Consider the following 17,065-nt stretch of genomic DNA (forward strand, 5'->3'; position numbering starts at 1 on the left):
AAGGCGTAAGTAACACACAGAGTGCAGAGGTAAGGAGTAAGTAACACACAGAGTGCAGAGGTAAGGAGTAAGTAACACACAGAGTGCAGAGGTAAGGAGTAAGAAACACACAGAGTGCAGAGGTAAGGAGTAAGAAACACACAGAGTGCAGAGGTAAGGAGTAAGAAACACACAGAGTGCAGAGGTAAGGAGTAAGAAACACACACAGTGCAGAGGTAAGGAGTAAGAAACACACAGAGTGCAGAGGTAAGGAGTAAGAAACACACAGAGTGCAGAGGTAAGGAGTAAGAAACACACACCGTGCAGAGGTAAGGAGTAAGAAACATACACAGAGCAGAGGTAAGGAGTAAGAAACATACACAGAGCAGAGGTAAGGAGTAAGTAACATACAGAGTGCAGAGGTAAGGAGTAACAAACACACACAGTGCAGAGGTAAGGAGTAACAAACACATGGAGTGCAAGGATAAGGAGTAACACACAGTGCAGAGATGAGGAGTAAGTAACACACACAGTGTATCATGTCTGCAGTGTCTGACCATCTCCTGTATCATGTCTGCAGTCTCTGACCATCTACTGTATCATGTCTGCAGTCTCTGACCATCTACTGTATCATGTCTGCAGTCTCTGACCATCTCCTGTGTCATGTCTGTAGTCTCTGACCATCTCCTGTAGTATGTTTGCAGTCTCTGACCGTCTCCTGTACCATGTCTGCAGTCTCTGACCATCTCCTGTGTCAGGTCTGTAGTCTCTGACCATCTCCTGTAGTATGTCAGCAGTCTCTGACCCTCTCCTGTAGTATGTCAGCAGTCTCTGACCATCTCCTGTAGTATGTCTGCAGTCTCTGACCATCTCCTGTATCATGTCTGCAGTCGCTGACCATCTCCTGTATCATGTCTGCAGTCTCTGACCATCTCCTGTATCATGTCTGCAGTCTCTGACCATCTCCTGTATAATGTCTGCAGTCTCTGACCATCTCCTGTATCATGTCTGCAGTCGCTGACCATCTCCTGTATCATGTCTGCAGTCTCTGACCATCTCCTGTATCATGTCTGCAGTCTCTGACCCTCTCCTGTAGTATGTCAGCAGTCTCTGACCATCTCCTGTATCATGTCAGCAGTCTCTGACCATCTCCTGTAGTATGTCAGCAGTCTCTGACCATCTGAACCCTCAACTGACACAAACCCGGCACGATGAACATAACCGGATAAAAGTGACTCACGCCTGCCATTACCTGCGCACAGCTTAAAGCGGAGTTCCACCCAAAAGTGGAACTTCCGCTTTAGGTGTTCCTACCCCCCTGACATGCCACATTTGGCATGTCATTTTTTTGGGGGGGGAGCGGGTACCTAGTTTTGACAGGTACCCGCTCCCACTTCCGCTCGGAGCGCCGCGGCGCCCTGAGCGGAAGTTCTCCTCTCCCCCTGCCTCCCTGCAATCTTCTGGGACACGTCAGAGGTCCCAGAAGATTGCCGGCCAATCACGGCGCGCAGCGCGACTCGCGCATGCGCAGTGGGTACCCGGCTGTGAAGCCGCAAACTGTAACAGCCGGGTGCCCACAGCAGTGATGCCGGCGCCGAGGGAGAGGATCGAGGCTTCGGGTGGCCGCATCGCTGGACCGTTGGACAGGTGAGTCAAATGGCTGGAACTCCGCTTTAAGCTGTAGCTATACAAGTACCTGGAATATATAAATAATAAGCTGTACTCTCCTTGTTACTGACAGCTGTCACCTCCCAGTGTACTGCACAGCAGGGCTGAATCCACCAATGAAAGAAGAAGATCTTCTCAGAGGGAGAAAATATTTTATTTGTAACAATGTATTGATTTATTGATTAATAAGAGGGCGATCACACCTGAAGTATTGATCTGAGATGATCTTCAAGCACAAGGACACCATAAATACCATCGCTGTCTATGTCACCGGGTCACACCAAAGTGCTGGGGCACTGATATGAGGTACTGAAAGGCACAGAGCTGTGTCACTGATGGGCACAGAGCGGCGTCACTAATGGACACAGAGCGGCGTCACTAACGGACACAGAGCGGCGTCACTAATGGACACAGAGTGGTGTCATTGATAGGCACAGAGCGGTGTCACTAATGGGCACAGAGTGGTGTCTCTGATGGGCACAGAGCGGCACCACTAATGGGCACAGAGCGGCGTCACTAATGGGCACAGAGCGGCGTCACTAATGGGCACAGAGCGGCGTCACTGATGGGCACAGAGCGGCGTCACTGATGGGCACAGAGTGGCGTCACTGATGGGCACAGAGCGGTGTCACTAATGGGCACAGAGCGGCGTCACTGATGGGCACAGAGCGGCGTCACTGATGGGCACAGAGTGGCGTCACTGATGGGCACAGAGCGGCGTCACTGATGGGCACAGAGCGGCGTCACTGATGGGCACAGAGCGGCGTCACTGATGGGCACAGAGTGGTGTCACTGATGGGCACAGAGCGGTGTGGTTTCACTGATGAGCACAGAGCGGCGTCTCTGATGTGCACAGAGCGGCGTCTCTGATGGGCACAGAGCGGTGTCTCTTATGGGCACAGAGCGGTGTCTCTGATGGGCACAGAGTGGCGTCACTAATGGGCACAGAGCGGCGTCACTGATGGGCACAGAGCGGTGTGGTTTCACTGATGGGCACAGAGCGGCATCACTGATGGGCACAGAGCGGTGTGGTTTCACTGATGGGCACAGAGCGGCATCACTGATGGGCACAGAGTGGTGTGGTTTCACTGATGGGCACAGAGCGGCATCACTGATGGGCACAGAGCGGTGTGGTGTCACTGATGGGCACACAGCGGCGTCACTGATGGGCATCTCCTGGTTTACATGTGACTGAACACAGCTCATCACATAGGTAATTGGGGTTGCGCCGTGTACCTGCGGGCGTGCGTTCGAGGCTAAACTGGGTGCAGTCGTATGACGTCATCCCAGAGCCGCCCTGCTCAGCTGTCAATTGTCTATACGGCAGGCGGATAAAGTCGTTCAGCAGAAGCCAACCAGGCAGGGCTGACACCGTTCAGTCCTTAACAAAAAATAAATGTTGCGAGTTGTCAGTACACAACAGGATTTAGCAGCTAAGCGCATGTCTGGCAGTCACGAGATATTTCTCTACACTTCCAGGGTGTTTAATTAAAGGGATAATCAGGGAATATGGAGATAGCGAGCAGGGCCCTCTGTATTCAAATCTATTGTAACTGTACTGTCTGCCCTCGTGTTGTAAAGCGCGGCGCAAACTGTTGGTGCTATTTAAATCCTGTATAAAAATAATAAAAATAATAATATTGCAGAAATGTAATGCATTTTTTTTTTTTACTTGATATACATTTTTAATACATAAAAAAAAAAAAAAATTCTAATTTTAGCAGCTAGCTAAAGCATAGTGCTATACTGTATATTGGAATAATGGGTAGTAAAGGAATATTATGGGAGGAGACTCTGAAAATATGCACAAATTAGACAGAGATAGATAATTAAATAGACAGATAATAGAAAAAATAAATAAATAAATAAAAAAAAAAAACCAACACATTAATTAAACAGGTGGCAGAAATCCCCCTATGCGTTGTGGGAGGAAATAATCCCAAAAAAAGTGCTACCTGAGCATAGAGAGAGATGGACAAACGAATCAATAAATAATAATAATAAAGTTAGGATTGCAAGGATCGCCATTTTATTCTCTTGGGTCTCTGCTTTAAAAAAAAGAAAAAATAATAATAATAATAATAAATATATATATATATATATATATATATATATATTCACAAAAGGAGTAAGAAAGAAACAACAATTCCAGTCCAACCCACTCAGCGCTTATGTATTATGCAATACTCAATTGGATAGACACTGAACACCACATATATGTGTGTGTTTTTTGTCTTCTTTTTTTAAAGCAGAGACCCAAGAGAATAAAATGGCGATCCTTGCAATATTTTATGTCACACGGGATTTGTGCACCGGTCTTTCAAATGCAATTTTTTTTTGGGAAGAAATACATTTTCATGAATTATAAGAAAAAAAAAAAAAAAAAAACACAGTAAAGATAACCCAATTTTTTTCCATTTTGTGAAACCTGATGTTACACCATGTAAATAGATACCCAACATGTCTTATTTTAAAATTGCGCACGCTCGTGGAATGGCAACAAACTTCGGTACTTAAAATTCTCCAAAAGGTGACGCTTTAAAAAATTGTAACGGTTACCAGTTTAGAGTTACAGAGGAGATCTTGTGCAAGAATTATTGCTCTCGCTCTAACGATTGCGGCGACACCTCACATGTGTGGTTTACACACACATTACCAAAAGTATTGGGACGCCTGCCTTTACACACACGTGAACTTTAATGGCATTCCAATCTTAGTCCGTAGGGTTCAATATTGAGTTGGCCCACCCTTTGCAGCTATAACAGCTTCAACTCTTCTGGGAAGGCTGTCCACAAGGTTTAGGAGTGTGTCTATGGGAATGTTTGACCATTCTTCCAGAAGAGCATTTGTGAGGTCAGGCACTGATGTTGGAGGAGAAGGCCTGGCTCACAGTCTCCTCTCTAAGCATCTAAGACTGGGATGCCATTAAAGTTCATGTGTGTGTAAAGGCAGGCGTCCCAATACTTTTGGTAAGTGTGTTTATCAGACATTAAAAAGAAAACCAGTGCTCAGAAATCATGGATAGGTGTGTAGAAAATACACAAATTAGATTAAAAAAAAAAAAAAAAAAATTGTATATATATATATATATATATATATATATATATATATATATATATATATATATATATATATATATATATATATACATACATACATACATACATACACATATATATATATATATCAGTTTAGTGATCAAAAATCTTCTGAGTATGGAAAGATGGATAGATAGAATATACTGAAGTTAAATAAATAAAAAGTGCTCAAAATAAATAAATAAATAAATGGATCAACAGATAAAAGATAAAAAAAAAAAACGAATAAAAAAATTGTAACAATTAATAATAAATAATTAATAAAAATTATTAATAAATTTAATAATTTATTAATAATAAATAATAATTAATTAATAAAGATAAATAATTAATAAAAAAAAAACCCCACAAAATATACAATAAAAACACACCAAAAAAAGCACAAACAAAAAAACAAATACACAAATAAAACAAAAAAATACAAACACAGAAAAATACACAAAAAAAAAATCAAAAATCAAAAAAATGCACCCAAATTATATGAAAATTAGGGAAAAAATATGAAAAACTACACAAAAAAAACTATACAAAAAAGGACAAAAAAAAAAAAAAAAGCACGAATACAAAAAAAGAAGAAAAAAATACACAAATGTATATATAAAAAAAAAAAAAAAAAAAACACAAAAAATATAAGGTAAAATTAAAAACACAAAGAAAAAAGGAAGAGAGTACACAAAAAACAAAAAAAATACAATCTGTGCACAAAAATACACAAAACATACGAAAAAAAAAATCCCCACAAAAAAAATAAAACAAAAAATTCCCCAATAAATATATAAAATACAAAAGAATACACAAACAAAAAAAAAATAACAAAAAGAAAAAAAAAATGAAGCACAGAATTGTATATCACGCACTGATCTCCGTACAGTAATCGCACTCACCCGCTCCGCTCTCTCGGTCTGCCCGCACTGTCTATGACGTCACCCGCACTCTGCAGATATTCTCCGGTTCCGACCACGTGCGCCTCAGACCAGCCGGTCAGGAGGTTCCCGATTGGCTGAAGCCCAGGAGGCGCGTCCTCCCCTTCTTTACATCGCCGTGTATCTAGGAGACAATGGAACGCAGGGTTGAGCCCGCCCACTAAGTTGACGTCAGGGAGGAATGAGAAGGAGCGTCGGAGGTGTGTCCGCCTGGACCAATCAGAGAGAAGTTCGCCTGGTGTGACTGAGGGCCAGCTGTCACCTGTACAGGAGGAGGGGGGAGGGGTCATCATCCTCATGAGCTGCAAAAATATCCTTACTGCTGGGGGATCATCAGTCCCTATCCTTCCTACAGGAAAAATAATGATAGGGATCGATTACTCCCACTGCAGGAAGGATACGGATAGGGATTGATGATCTCCCTTGCAGGAAGGATACGGATAGAGATGATGATCCCCTGCAGGAAGGATATGGATGGGGATGATGATCTCCCCTGCAGGAAGGATAGGGATTGATGATCTCCCCTGCAGGAAGGATACGGATAGGGATGATGATCTCCCCTGCAGGAAGGATAAGGATAGGGATTGATGATCTCCCCTGCAGGAAGGATATGGATGGGGATGATGATCTCCCCTGCAGGAAGGATAGGAATGATGATCTCCCCTGCAGGAAGGATACGGATAGAGATGATGATCCCCTGCAGGAAGGATATGGATGGGGATGATGATCTCCCCTGCAGGAAGGATAGGGATTGATGATCTCCCCTGCAGGAAGGATAGGGATTGATGATCTCCCCTGCAGGAAGGATACGGATAGAGATGATGATCCCCTGCAGGAAGGATATGGATGGGGATGATGATCTCCCCTGCAGGAAGGATAGGGATTGATGATCTCCCCTGCAGGAAGGATACGGATAGAGATGATGATCCCCTGCAGGAAGGATATGGATGGGGATGATGATCCCCTGCAGGAAGGATAGGGATTGATGATCTCCCCTGCAGGAAGGATACGGATAGGGATGATGATCTCCCCTGCAGGAAGGATAAGGATAGGGATTGATGATCCCCTGCAGGAAGGATAGGAATGATGATCTTCCCTGCAGGAAGGATACGGATAGAGATGAAGATCCCCTGCAGGAAGGATATGGATGGGGATGATGATCTCCCCTGCAGGAAGGATAGGAAGATCCTTTCTGCAGGGGAGATCAATAATCCCTATCCTTATCCTTCCTGCAGGAGGGGTTAATCAATCCCTACCCACATCCCTCATGCAGGGGGGATCATCAACCCCTATCCTTATCCTTCCTGCGGGGGAGGGGGGGTCAATAATACCTATCCTTATAGACAGAGAAGAAAGATTCCCATCTCTATCCGTATTCTTCCAAGAAGAGGAGGCTGGCTTGAATGATCCTTCCTCAGACTCCTCCCCCTCACCCGTCTGATACATTGTATCATATTGTGTATTGTCACCTCCCCCAGACTCCTCCCCCCACCTATCAGATACATTCTATCATATTATGTATTGTCTCCTCCCCCCTCACCTGTCCTGTACACAATACCTGGAAGCTCAGGTGACCCCTCAGGTACATTGTGATCATTCTTTTGTAGGATATCCAGGCAGATCTACCTGAGATCCGGATCATTCCGGTTATTGTGTATCCTCACAACAAAAAAACACTTAAAGCCGTCCTCCGGCCTTCTCTTCAGTATCACACATTTGTACCGGCTCCTCTCCGGGACTCTGATTTCACCGCACACTGTGAGCTTCTCACAAGGGGCTCCATTCACAGAACCAGATCGCAGTTTGATGTTTTCCCTAATACCGCATGCGATTCTGAAAATGTCAATTCACTAATGCTTTATGTGGTTATTTAGGCAAAACAGCTTGGTAAATACCGCATAGAAGAAAAAAGCTCGGCAAATACCACATAGCGAAAAATGGCTTGGTAAATACCGCATAGAGGAAAAAGCTTGGTAAATACCGCATAGAGGAAAAAGCTCGGTAAATACCGCATAGAGGAAAAAGCTCGGTAAATACCACATAGAGAAAAAAAGCTTGGTAAATACCGCATAGAGGAAAAAGCTTGGTAAATACCGCATAGAGGAAAAAGCTCTGTAAATAGCGCATAGAGGAAAAAGCTTGGTAAATACCGCATAGAGGAAAAAGCTCTGTAAATAGCGCATAGAGAAAAAAAGCTCGGTAAATACCGCATAGAGAAAAAAGCTCGGCAAATACCACATAGCGAAAAATGGCTTGGTAAATACCGCATAGAGGAAAAAGCTTGGTAAATACCGCATAGAGGAAAAAGCTCGGTAAATACCGCATAGAGGAAAAAGCTCGGTAAATACCGCATAGAGAAAAAAAGCTTGGTAAATACCGCATAGAGAAAAAAGCTTGGTAAATACCGCATAGAGAAAAAAAGCTTGGTAAATACCGCATAGAGGAAAAAGCTTGGGAAATACCGTATAGAGGAAAAAGCTTGGTAAATACTGCATAGAGGAAAAAGCTTGGGAAATACCGCATAGAGAAAAAAGCTTGGTAAATACCGCATAGAGGAAAAAGCTTGGTAAATACTGCATAGAGGAAAAAGCTTGGGAAATACCGCATAGAGGAAAAAGCTTGGTAAATACCGCATAGAGGAAAAAGCTTGGTAAATACTGCATAGAGGAAAAAGCTCTGTAAATAGCGCATAGAGAAAAAAAGCTTGGTAAATACCGCATAGAGAAAAAAGCTTGGTAAATACCGCATAGAGAAAAAAAGCTTGGTAAATACCGCATAGAGAAAAAAGCTTGGTAAATACCGCATAGAGGAAAAAGCTTGGGAAATACCGCATAGAGGAAAAAGCTTGGTAAATACTGCATAGAGGAAAAAGCTCTGTAAATAGCGCATAGAGAAAAAAAGCTTGGTAAATACCGCATAGAGAAAAAAGCTTGGTAAATACCACATAGAGGAAAAAGCTTGGGAAATACCGCATAGAGAAAAAAGCTTGGTAAATACCGCATAGAGGAAAAAGCTTGGTAAATACCGCATAGAGGAAAAAGCTCGGTAAATACCGCATAGAGGAAAAAGCTCGGTAAATACCGCATAGAGAAAAAAAGCTTGGTAAATACCGCATAGAGAAAAAAGCTTGGTAAATACCGCATAGAGAAAAAAGCTTGGTAAATACCGCATAGAGGAAAAAGCTTGGTAAATACTGCATAGAGGAAAAAGCTCTGTAAATAGCGCATAGAGAAAAAAAGCTTGGTAAATACCGCATAGAGAAAAAAGCTTGGTAAATACCGCATAGAGGAAAAAGCTTGGGAAATACCGCATAGAGAAAAAAGCTTGGTAAATACCGCATAGAGGAAAAAGCTTGGTAAATGCCACATAGAGGAAAAAGCTTGGTACATACCGCATAGAGGAAAAACGCTCAGTAAATACCGCATAGAGGAAAAACTCTCAGTAAATACCGCATAGAGGAAAAACTCTCAGTAAATACCACATAGAGAAAAAATATGGTAAATACCGCATAGAGAAAAAACGCTCTGTAAATACCACATAGAGGAAAAAACGCTCGGTAAATACCACATAGAGGAAAAAGCTTGGTAAATACCGCATAGAGGATAAAGCTCGGTAAATACCGCATAGAGAAAAAACGCTCAGTAGATATCGCATAGAGGAAAAATATGGTAAATACCGCATAGAGGAAAAAACGCTCAGTAAATACCACATAGAGGAAAAAGCTCGGTAAATACCGCATAGAGGAAATACGCTCAGTGAATACCACATAGAGGAAAAAGCTTGGTAAATACCACATAGAGGAAAAACGCTCAGTGAATACCACATAGAGAAAAAAGCTCGGTAAATACCACATAGAGGAAAAAACGATCAGTGAATATCACATAGAGGAAAAAGCTTGGTATATACCACATAGAGGAAAAAAGCTTGGTAAATACCATATAGAGAAAAAAAGCTTGGTAAATACCATATAGAGAAAAAAAGCTTGGTAAATACCACATAGAGGAAAAAGCTCAGTAAATACCACATAGAGGAAAAATATGGTAAATACCGCATAGAGAAAAAACGATCGGTAAATACCACATAGAGGAAAAAGCTTGGTAAATACCGCATAGAGGATAAAGCTCGGTAAATACCGCATAGAGGAAAAACGCTAGTAACATTGTTTATAAACATCGATCAGAAGGGAGATAGAGGGATACAAAGTAACATTGTTTATAAACATTGATCAGACAGGAGATAGAGAGATACAAAGTAACATTGTTTATACACATTGATCAGACGGGAGATAGAGAGATACAAAGTAACATTGTTATAAACATTGATCAGACGGGAGATAGAGAGATACAAACTAATATTGTTTATAAACATTGATCAGATGGGAGATAGAGAGATACAAAGTAACATTGTTTATAAACATTGATCACACAGGAGATAAAGGGATACAAAGTAACATTGTTTATAAACATTGATCAGACGGGAAATAGAGAGATACAAAGTAACATTGTTTATAAACATCGATCAGAAGGGAGATAGAGAGATACAAAGTAACATTGTTTATAAACATCGATCAGAAGGGAGATAGAGAGATACAAAGTAACATTGTTTATAAACATTGATCAGACGGGAGATAGAGAGATACAAAGTAACACTGTTTATAAACATTGATCAGACGGGAGATCGAGAGATACAAAGTAACATTGTTTATAAACATTGATCAGACGGGAGATAGAGAAATACAAAGTAACATTGTTTATAAACATTGATCAGACAGGAGATAGAGAGATACAAAGTAACATTGTTTATAAACATTGATCAGATAAGGCTATTTTTTGTAGTGTTCCATTAGGCATTCACACCACGTGCAGTCCAGTGCTATTGTTATGTTATTGTTACTCCATAATCAGTGAGTGTAGTAAGAATAAGTGATAGATTTCCAAAGTGCTGAATGCGTGACCAAATGTGCAAATAGTTCAAAATAATTAAAGGAACTCTTTTTAATCAGAGTATAGCATCAAGTCAATGAAACTCCTGGGATATTTATCTAGTCAGTTAAGTAGCAGAGGGGGTTGTTAATTAGTTCCAGCTGCTTTGGTGTTAATGAAAATAACAACAGGTGCACTAGATGGGCAACAATGTGCAAGTCCCTCCCTTTCCATGCGCTTGACGTGAGAACAGACCCGGGTGGTAGATATGTGGTGGTTTCTGCTAAAATCTACGATATCCCTCTGGTGCTGGTGGGGGTGTACTTGCCCCCCCCCCCGCTTCCGTCCAACTACTCTATTCCCTAATGGAGACCCTACTGCAATTTGATCCTCCTAATATTCTGATAATGGGAGACTTTAATCTAGTACTGTGTCCGACCTGGACAGACTGCATGCCGCGGGGCGGGATTCGCCGGATCTCCCATGCTGGGCGGACACATTTGCCCTGACTAAGGTGTGGTGGTTTCTGCACCCAGCTGGCAGGGAATATACGTGTCACTCAGCCTCGTATTGGGCTTTGTCATGCATTGATTTGGCATTTGCTTCTGCCCCTCTCCTGCGATTGATAACGGAGGCAGAGATCCTCTCCCGCGGCAAATCAGACCACGCACCTGTCTGTCTGTCCCTTGAGCTCTCTCAAGCTGTGGGACCCAGGCTTTGGAGATTGTCGAGATATTGGGCTCAGGATGACAGATTGCAGACACAGATGACTGCGGTTATTGCTGCCCACTGGGAATCAAATGCTGATGTTGCGCCACCCCCGGTGGTGTGGGATTCTTTTAAGGCATGGATTAGGGGGAATACATCTCTAGTATTTCTCATATCCAAAAGCGGGCCTCGGGCTCGTTGCGAGAACTGGAGGTGAGGGTGGATGCCCTGGAGGAGGCATATGTTTCGTACCCATCGCCGGAGAGGCATGCAGAGTTTCAACAGGCTTTGCGCACTCTCTCAGTGTTCTGAATGGAGGTGACTACCAAAGCCATGGTGCATTCTGCTCAACAGGTGTTTGAACCTCCCGGGTTATTGCCTCTCTGGACGCCAGAAAGGCGTTTGACTCGGTGGAGTGGGAATTTCTCTGGGAGGTTCTGCGCCGATTTGGCTTTGGCCCTAAGTTTCTCAATGGGTTGAGGCTACTGTATAGGGAGCCCACAACACGAGTTCGCACCAATGGTGACCTGTCGGACTCGTTTCCCCTCCACCGGGGCACTCGTCAGGGATGCCCCCTATCCCCTAGCCTTTTTGCTCTAGCCCTGGAGCCACTTGCCATACTGATTCGACTGGAGGGGGGCGAGCTTTTCTCCTCTCCAAATCGGGTAAACGCCCGTTTTACGGAATTTTTAGAATCCATATATTCCTCTAGGGCCGCATATACCTTGTCTGATCTATCCGCATACCTGGACGGGTCTCTTTCCCTGTCCCGGAGGCCTCTTCCAGGGACCGGCTTGACGAGCTGATCTCGCTGGAGGAGATTCAGGTGGTGATTTCTAGGCTGCAGAAGGGTAAGACGCCGGGTGCAGATGGGCTCCCCGGAGAGTTCTACTCTGTACACGAGGAATTACTTGCCCTGTGCCTCTTCTCTCTGCTGTCAGACTTTGCCTCTCTGGATTCCCTTCCTACCTCAATGGAGGAGGCGGTAGTTGTCCTTATCAGTGGCGGCTGGTGCTCAAAATTTTTGGGGGGGCGCAAACAGAAAAATGAGTGACCAGCGTGCCCCCAATCAATGCAGAATGCCACAGCGTGCCCCCCAATCAATGCAGAATGCCACAGTGTGCCCCCCAATCAATGCAGAGTGCCACACCGTGCCCCCCAATCAATGCAGAGTGCCACAGCAATGCCCCTAATCAATGCAGAGTGCCACAGCATTGTCCCCAATCATTGCAGAGCGCCACAGCATTGTCCCCAATCATTGCAGAGCGCCACAGCATTGTCCCAATCAATGCAGAGCGCCACAGCATTGTCCCCAATCATTGCAGAGCGCCACAGCATTGGCAGCATTGTCCCCAATTATTGCAGAGCGCCACAGCATTGTCCCCAATCATTGCAGGGCGCCACAGCGTGCCTCCCTCAATGCAGTGTGGGCTCCCCCCCCAAGACCAATTAATTACCTGGCGGTGGCTTCCTCTTCAGTCCCGGTGGCGGCGGCTTTTCCTCACTCTGTCCCCCGGCGCGTCTCCACGAGTACTTCCGGTCCCGCCTCCTCCTCGGCCAATGGCAAGGGGTTTGCCTTGCGGCCAATCAGGAAGCGCGTATCGGCCAGTAGGAGGATCTGTGTGGCAATAGCGAATTTTCATTCGCTATTGTCACACAATGGGTGGAGTCGGGACGCACTGCTCTGCGCCCCGGCTCCACCCTTTGCATCGCCCTATTAGAGCCTCTGGCTCTAATCAGGTGATGTTTAAAAAAAATCCCCATTAAGCTCCATGCGTCCGGCGCCCTGCATGCAGATTAGGAGGCCGGACGCATGGATGGGGGGGCGGCGCCCCTGCGCCCCATATACACCGGCCGCCACTGGCCCTTATACCCAAGCCGGGCAAGGACCCCCTGGACTGTGCGTCATATCGCCCTATCTCGCTATTGAATGTGGACACCAAAAAGTATTTGCCAAGATTTTGGCTTCTCGGTTGTCTACAGTCATTGAGGAGTTGGTTAATGTAGATCAGACAGTGCTTTATGCCAGGACGGGGTACCGACATCAATATTAGGAGACTGTTTCTCAACCTGTCCCTCCCTCATGACAACGTGGGCTCCCGGGTTATTGCCTCTCTGGACGCTGAAAAGGCGTTTGACTCGGTGGAGTGGGAATATCTCTGGGAGGTTCTGCGACGATTTGGCTTTGGCCCTAAGTTTCTCAATGGGTTGAGACTACTGTATAGGGAGCCCAGAACACGAGTTTGCACCAATGGTGACCTGTCAAACTCGTTTCCCCTCAACCGTGGCACTCGTCAGGGATGCCCCCTAGCCCCTAGCCTTTTTGCTCTAGCCCTGGAGCCACTTGCCATACTGATCCGGGCGGCGGATGATGTGGGAGGTTTGCGCGTGGGTGCCCTAGAGGAGAAAATATCTCTTTATGCGGACTATACTCTTCTCTACCTTCAGGACGTGGGTCCTTCTCTTCGGGCAGCACTTACTAGTTTTTGACACCTTTGGGGAATATTCCGGTATTCGTATCAATTGATCCAAGTCAGTGTTTTTTCCCCTTGATGTTTCAGCCGTACAGCTGGCTCAGCAGACCCCCCTCCGCTGGGTAACTGAGTTCCGGTATCTTGGGGTTCAGGTGTCTAAACCCCTTGAGTCCTTTGTGGACAACAACCTGATGCCTCTACTTTCTGACTTAAAGGCGCGTTGCTCCTCTTGGGCTGGCCTGCCGTTGAATCTCTTGGGGAAAATCAATCTCCTTAAAATGATGATTCTGCCCAAATTTACTTATATTTTCCATAATACCCTGTGTTGGGTACCGGGTCCATTCTTTCACAAACTGGATAAAAGTGTGGGGTCATTCATCTGGGGGGGCTCGGTCCCGCGCCTGGCCAAATCCACTCTGTGGCCCCCGCCTAGCTTGGGGGGTCTGGCCCTGCCTAACTTTCAACTTTATTTTTGGGCGGCAATTTTAGTGACTGTGCACTGGTGGTTTCAGGGATCTACCATGAACGCTGCCACATGCTTGGAGGCGGCCCACCTGGGCTCTCTTGCTGATTTACGGAATTTTGTTTATAGAGGCCCAAGGGCATATAATTTTGTGCCTGGCCCAACCCGCGTCACCTGGCGCGTATGGGTCAAGGCCCGTAGTAAGTTTCTCCAACCCCAACAGTGGTCTCCCAACCACCCCCTATGGGGGAACCCTTCCCTGCCCCATTTGGGTATGCTCCCGCGCCCACAGGTGTGGGCGCCATATGGGGTAAAAAAATTGGCGGATGTCATGTCACCGGGTGGGGTTCTGCTGTTCTCACAGTTGAGGAACAGGTTTGGGCTGCCTCTGTGGATGAGATTTCGGTACTTCCAGCTGCGCCATGCCCTCCGGACACAATTCCGGGAGCCTACTCTGCTCCAGTTTGATCCAATTGAAAAGTTACCGGCCCCGGGGGATCTACAAAAGCCTCTATCCACCCTATATGCATCACTCCTGGAAACTGATTCTCCTAAAGTCGAGCGACTTTGGACGCAGTGGCAGTCTGATCTTCCCTTTTTGGACAGGGAGGACTGGGAGGAATGTCTAGTAGCGGGTCCCAAGTTAGTCATCCCATCCTGGGATAAGTTGATTCAGGTGAAATTCCTTCATAGGGTATACTATACTCCAGAGAGGTTGCATTGTATGTATCCTGACAGAGACGATACCTGTCCTCGTTTTCGTTCCCACCCAGGGTAATACCTTCATATGTTCTGGGACTGCCCTGCGATAGCTGGTTACTGGACGGAAGTCTTTGGGGCTATTAATGCTAAGTTGGGGCTCTCACTACAGGTTTCCCCAGGGTTGGCACTATTGGGCATCCATGAGGATGACCAGCGCTCACATCATTCCAAGCTGCTGATCTCATACCTTCTTTATTACGCAAAAAAGGGCATACTTCTCCGGTGGTCCAGCCCATCTCCTCTGGATGTGGCACATTGGCTCAAGCTGGTGGATGCGGACCTGCCTATGTACAAATTTACCTATATGAATAGGGGTTGCCCTTGGAAATACGAAAAGGTCTGGGCGTCTTGGACTGCTGATTGATTCCGGGCCTTATGCTCCCTTCCCTCTCCCTCTCCTCCTGCCCCCCCCACTCCTCCTACCTAACCCACCCCACCCCTCCCCCCTTCCCCCCTTCTCCATCCTCTTCCCCCCCCCTTCTCTTCCCCCTGGCACGCAATTGCTATGGTTTAGCTGCTGAATACTCTATCTCAGTTGTATACTAACCCTCTGATTCTAACTGGTTGGTTGATATGTGATACTGTTCATTATGTTGCACTACTCTTGACACCTGTAATGTGATGACTGTTGTTTATTTACTTCATGCTTCTGTATTTACGTTTTCTCTCAATAAAGCACTCCTTGTTGTTAAAAAAAAAAAAGGCGATGGACTGGCCAAGCATGTCTCCAGGCCTAAACCCTATTGAGCATCTGTGGGGCATCCTCAAACGGAAGGTGGAGGAGCGCAAGGTCTCTAACATCCACCAGCTCCGTGATGTCGTCATGGAGGAGTGGAAGAGGACTCCAGTGACAACCTGTGAAGCTCTGGTGAACTCCATGCCCAAGAGGGTTAAGGCAGTGCTGGAAAATAATGGCGGCCACACAAAATATTGACACTTTGGGCCCAATTTGGACATTATCACTTAGGGGTGTACTCACTTTTGTTGCCAGCGGTTTAGACAATAATGGCTGTGTGTTGAGTTATTTTGAGGGGACAGCAAATTTACACTGTTATACAAGCTGTACACTCACTACTTTACATTGTAGCAAAGTGTCATTTCTTCAGTGTTGTCACATGAAAAGATAGAATAAAATATTTTCAAAAATGTGAGGGGTGTACTCACTTTTGTGAGATACTGTGTGTGTAAAAAAACATTAAAAGGAATATATAAAAATAATATATATAAAAAGAATATAAATAAATGTGTAAATTAGATCAAATAAAATAAAATAAAATAGAGGCTCCCTATGTTATCAAAGTGGAGTGACCCATATAGGGCAGAGCTCTACATCTAGTGGAGGAAGGGAGGATATATATATTTGGCCCGTGACAAATGATATACCCAACCTATATATAACAAAAGAGAAAGATGTATACATGAATGTGTGTGTATATATATATATATATATATATATATATATACCAAATATGAGGGGGATTTTATATCTAGCATCATTTGTTTGTAATAAAGAAATTGAGGTTAATGTCTATATTCAGGCCTTCTGGTTGTAGGGAATTTAACAGAAAGATCCACTTGGTTTCATTCTGCGATACCTCGACCCTTTAGGGTAGGTGGTCTCCAAACTTTGGCCCTCCAGCTGTTCAGGAACTACAATTCCCATCATGCCCGGTCATGTCTGTGAATGTCAGATTTTGCAATGCCTCATGGGATGTGTAGTTCCGCAACAGCTGGAGGGCCGTAGTTTGAAGATCCCTGCGGATAGGGACTCTGCTAAAAAAAAAAACCCATATATAATATTTGGGGGGTTCTGAGTAATTTTCTAGCAAAAAAAAAATGATGATTTTTACATGTAGGAGAGGATTGCCAGAATAGGCCCGATATGGAATACCGTAATATGTGTTTCTGGTTACATCAGGCATGAGTGACACGGGAAGGGTAGACCCCCAAATCTCACTCTTCAGTGGGCATCAGTGCCGGAGTCCAGGGATTAATGTATTAGAGCCAGTCTACTGCCCCCGCTCAGTGCTGAGTACACAGTGAGGGGACGGCAGAGTCCTGAGCTCTG

The sequence above is a fragment of the Pelophylax lessonae genome (assembly GCF_965119305.1).
Source record: "Pelophylax lessonae genome assembly, chromosome: 3".
Lineage (NCBI taxonomy): Eukaryota > Metazoa > Chordata > Amphibia > Anura > Ranidae > Pelophylax > Pelophylax lessonae.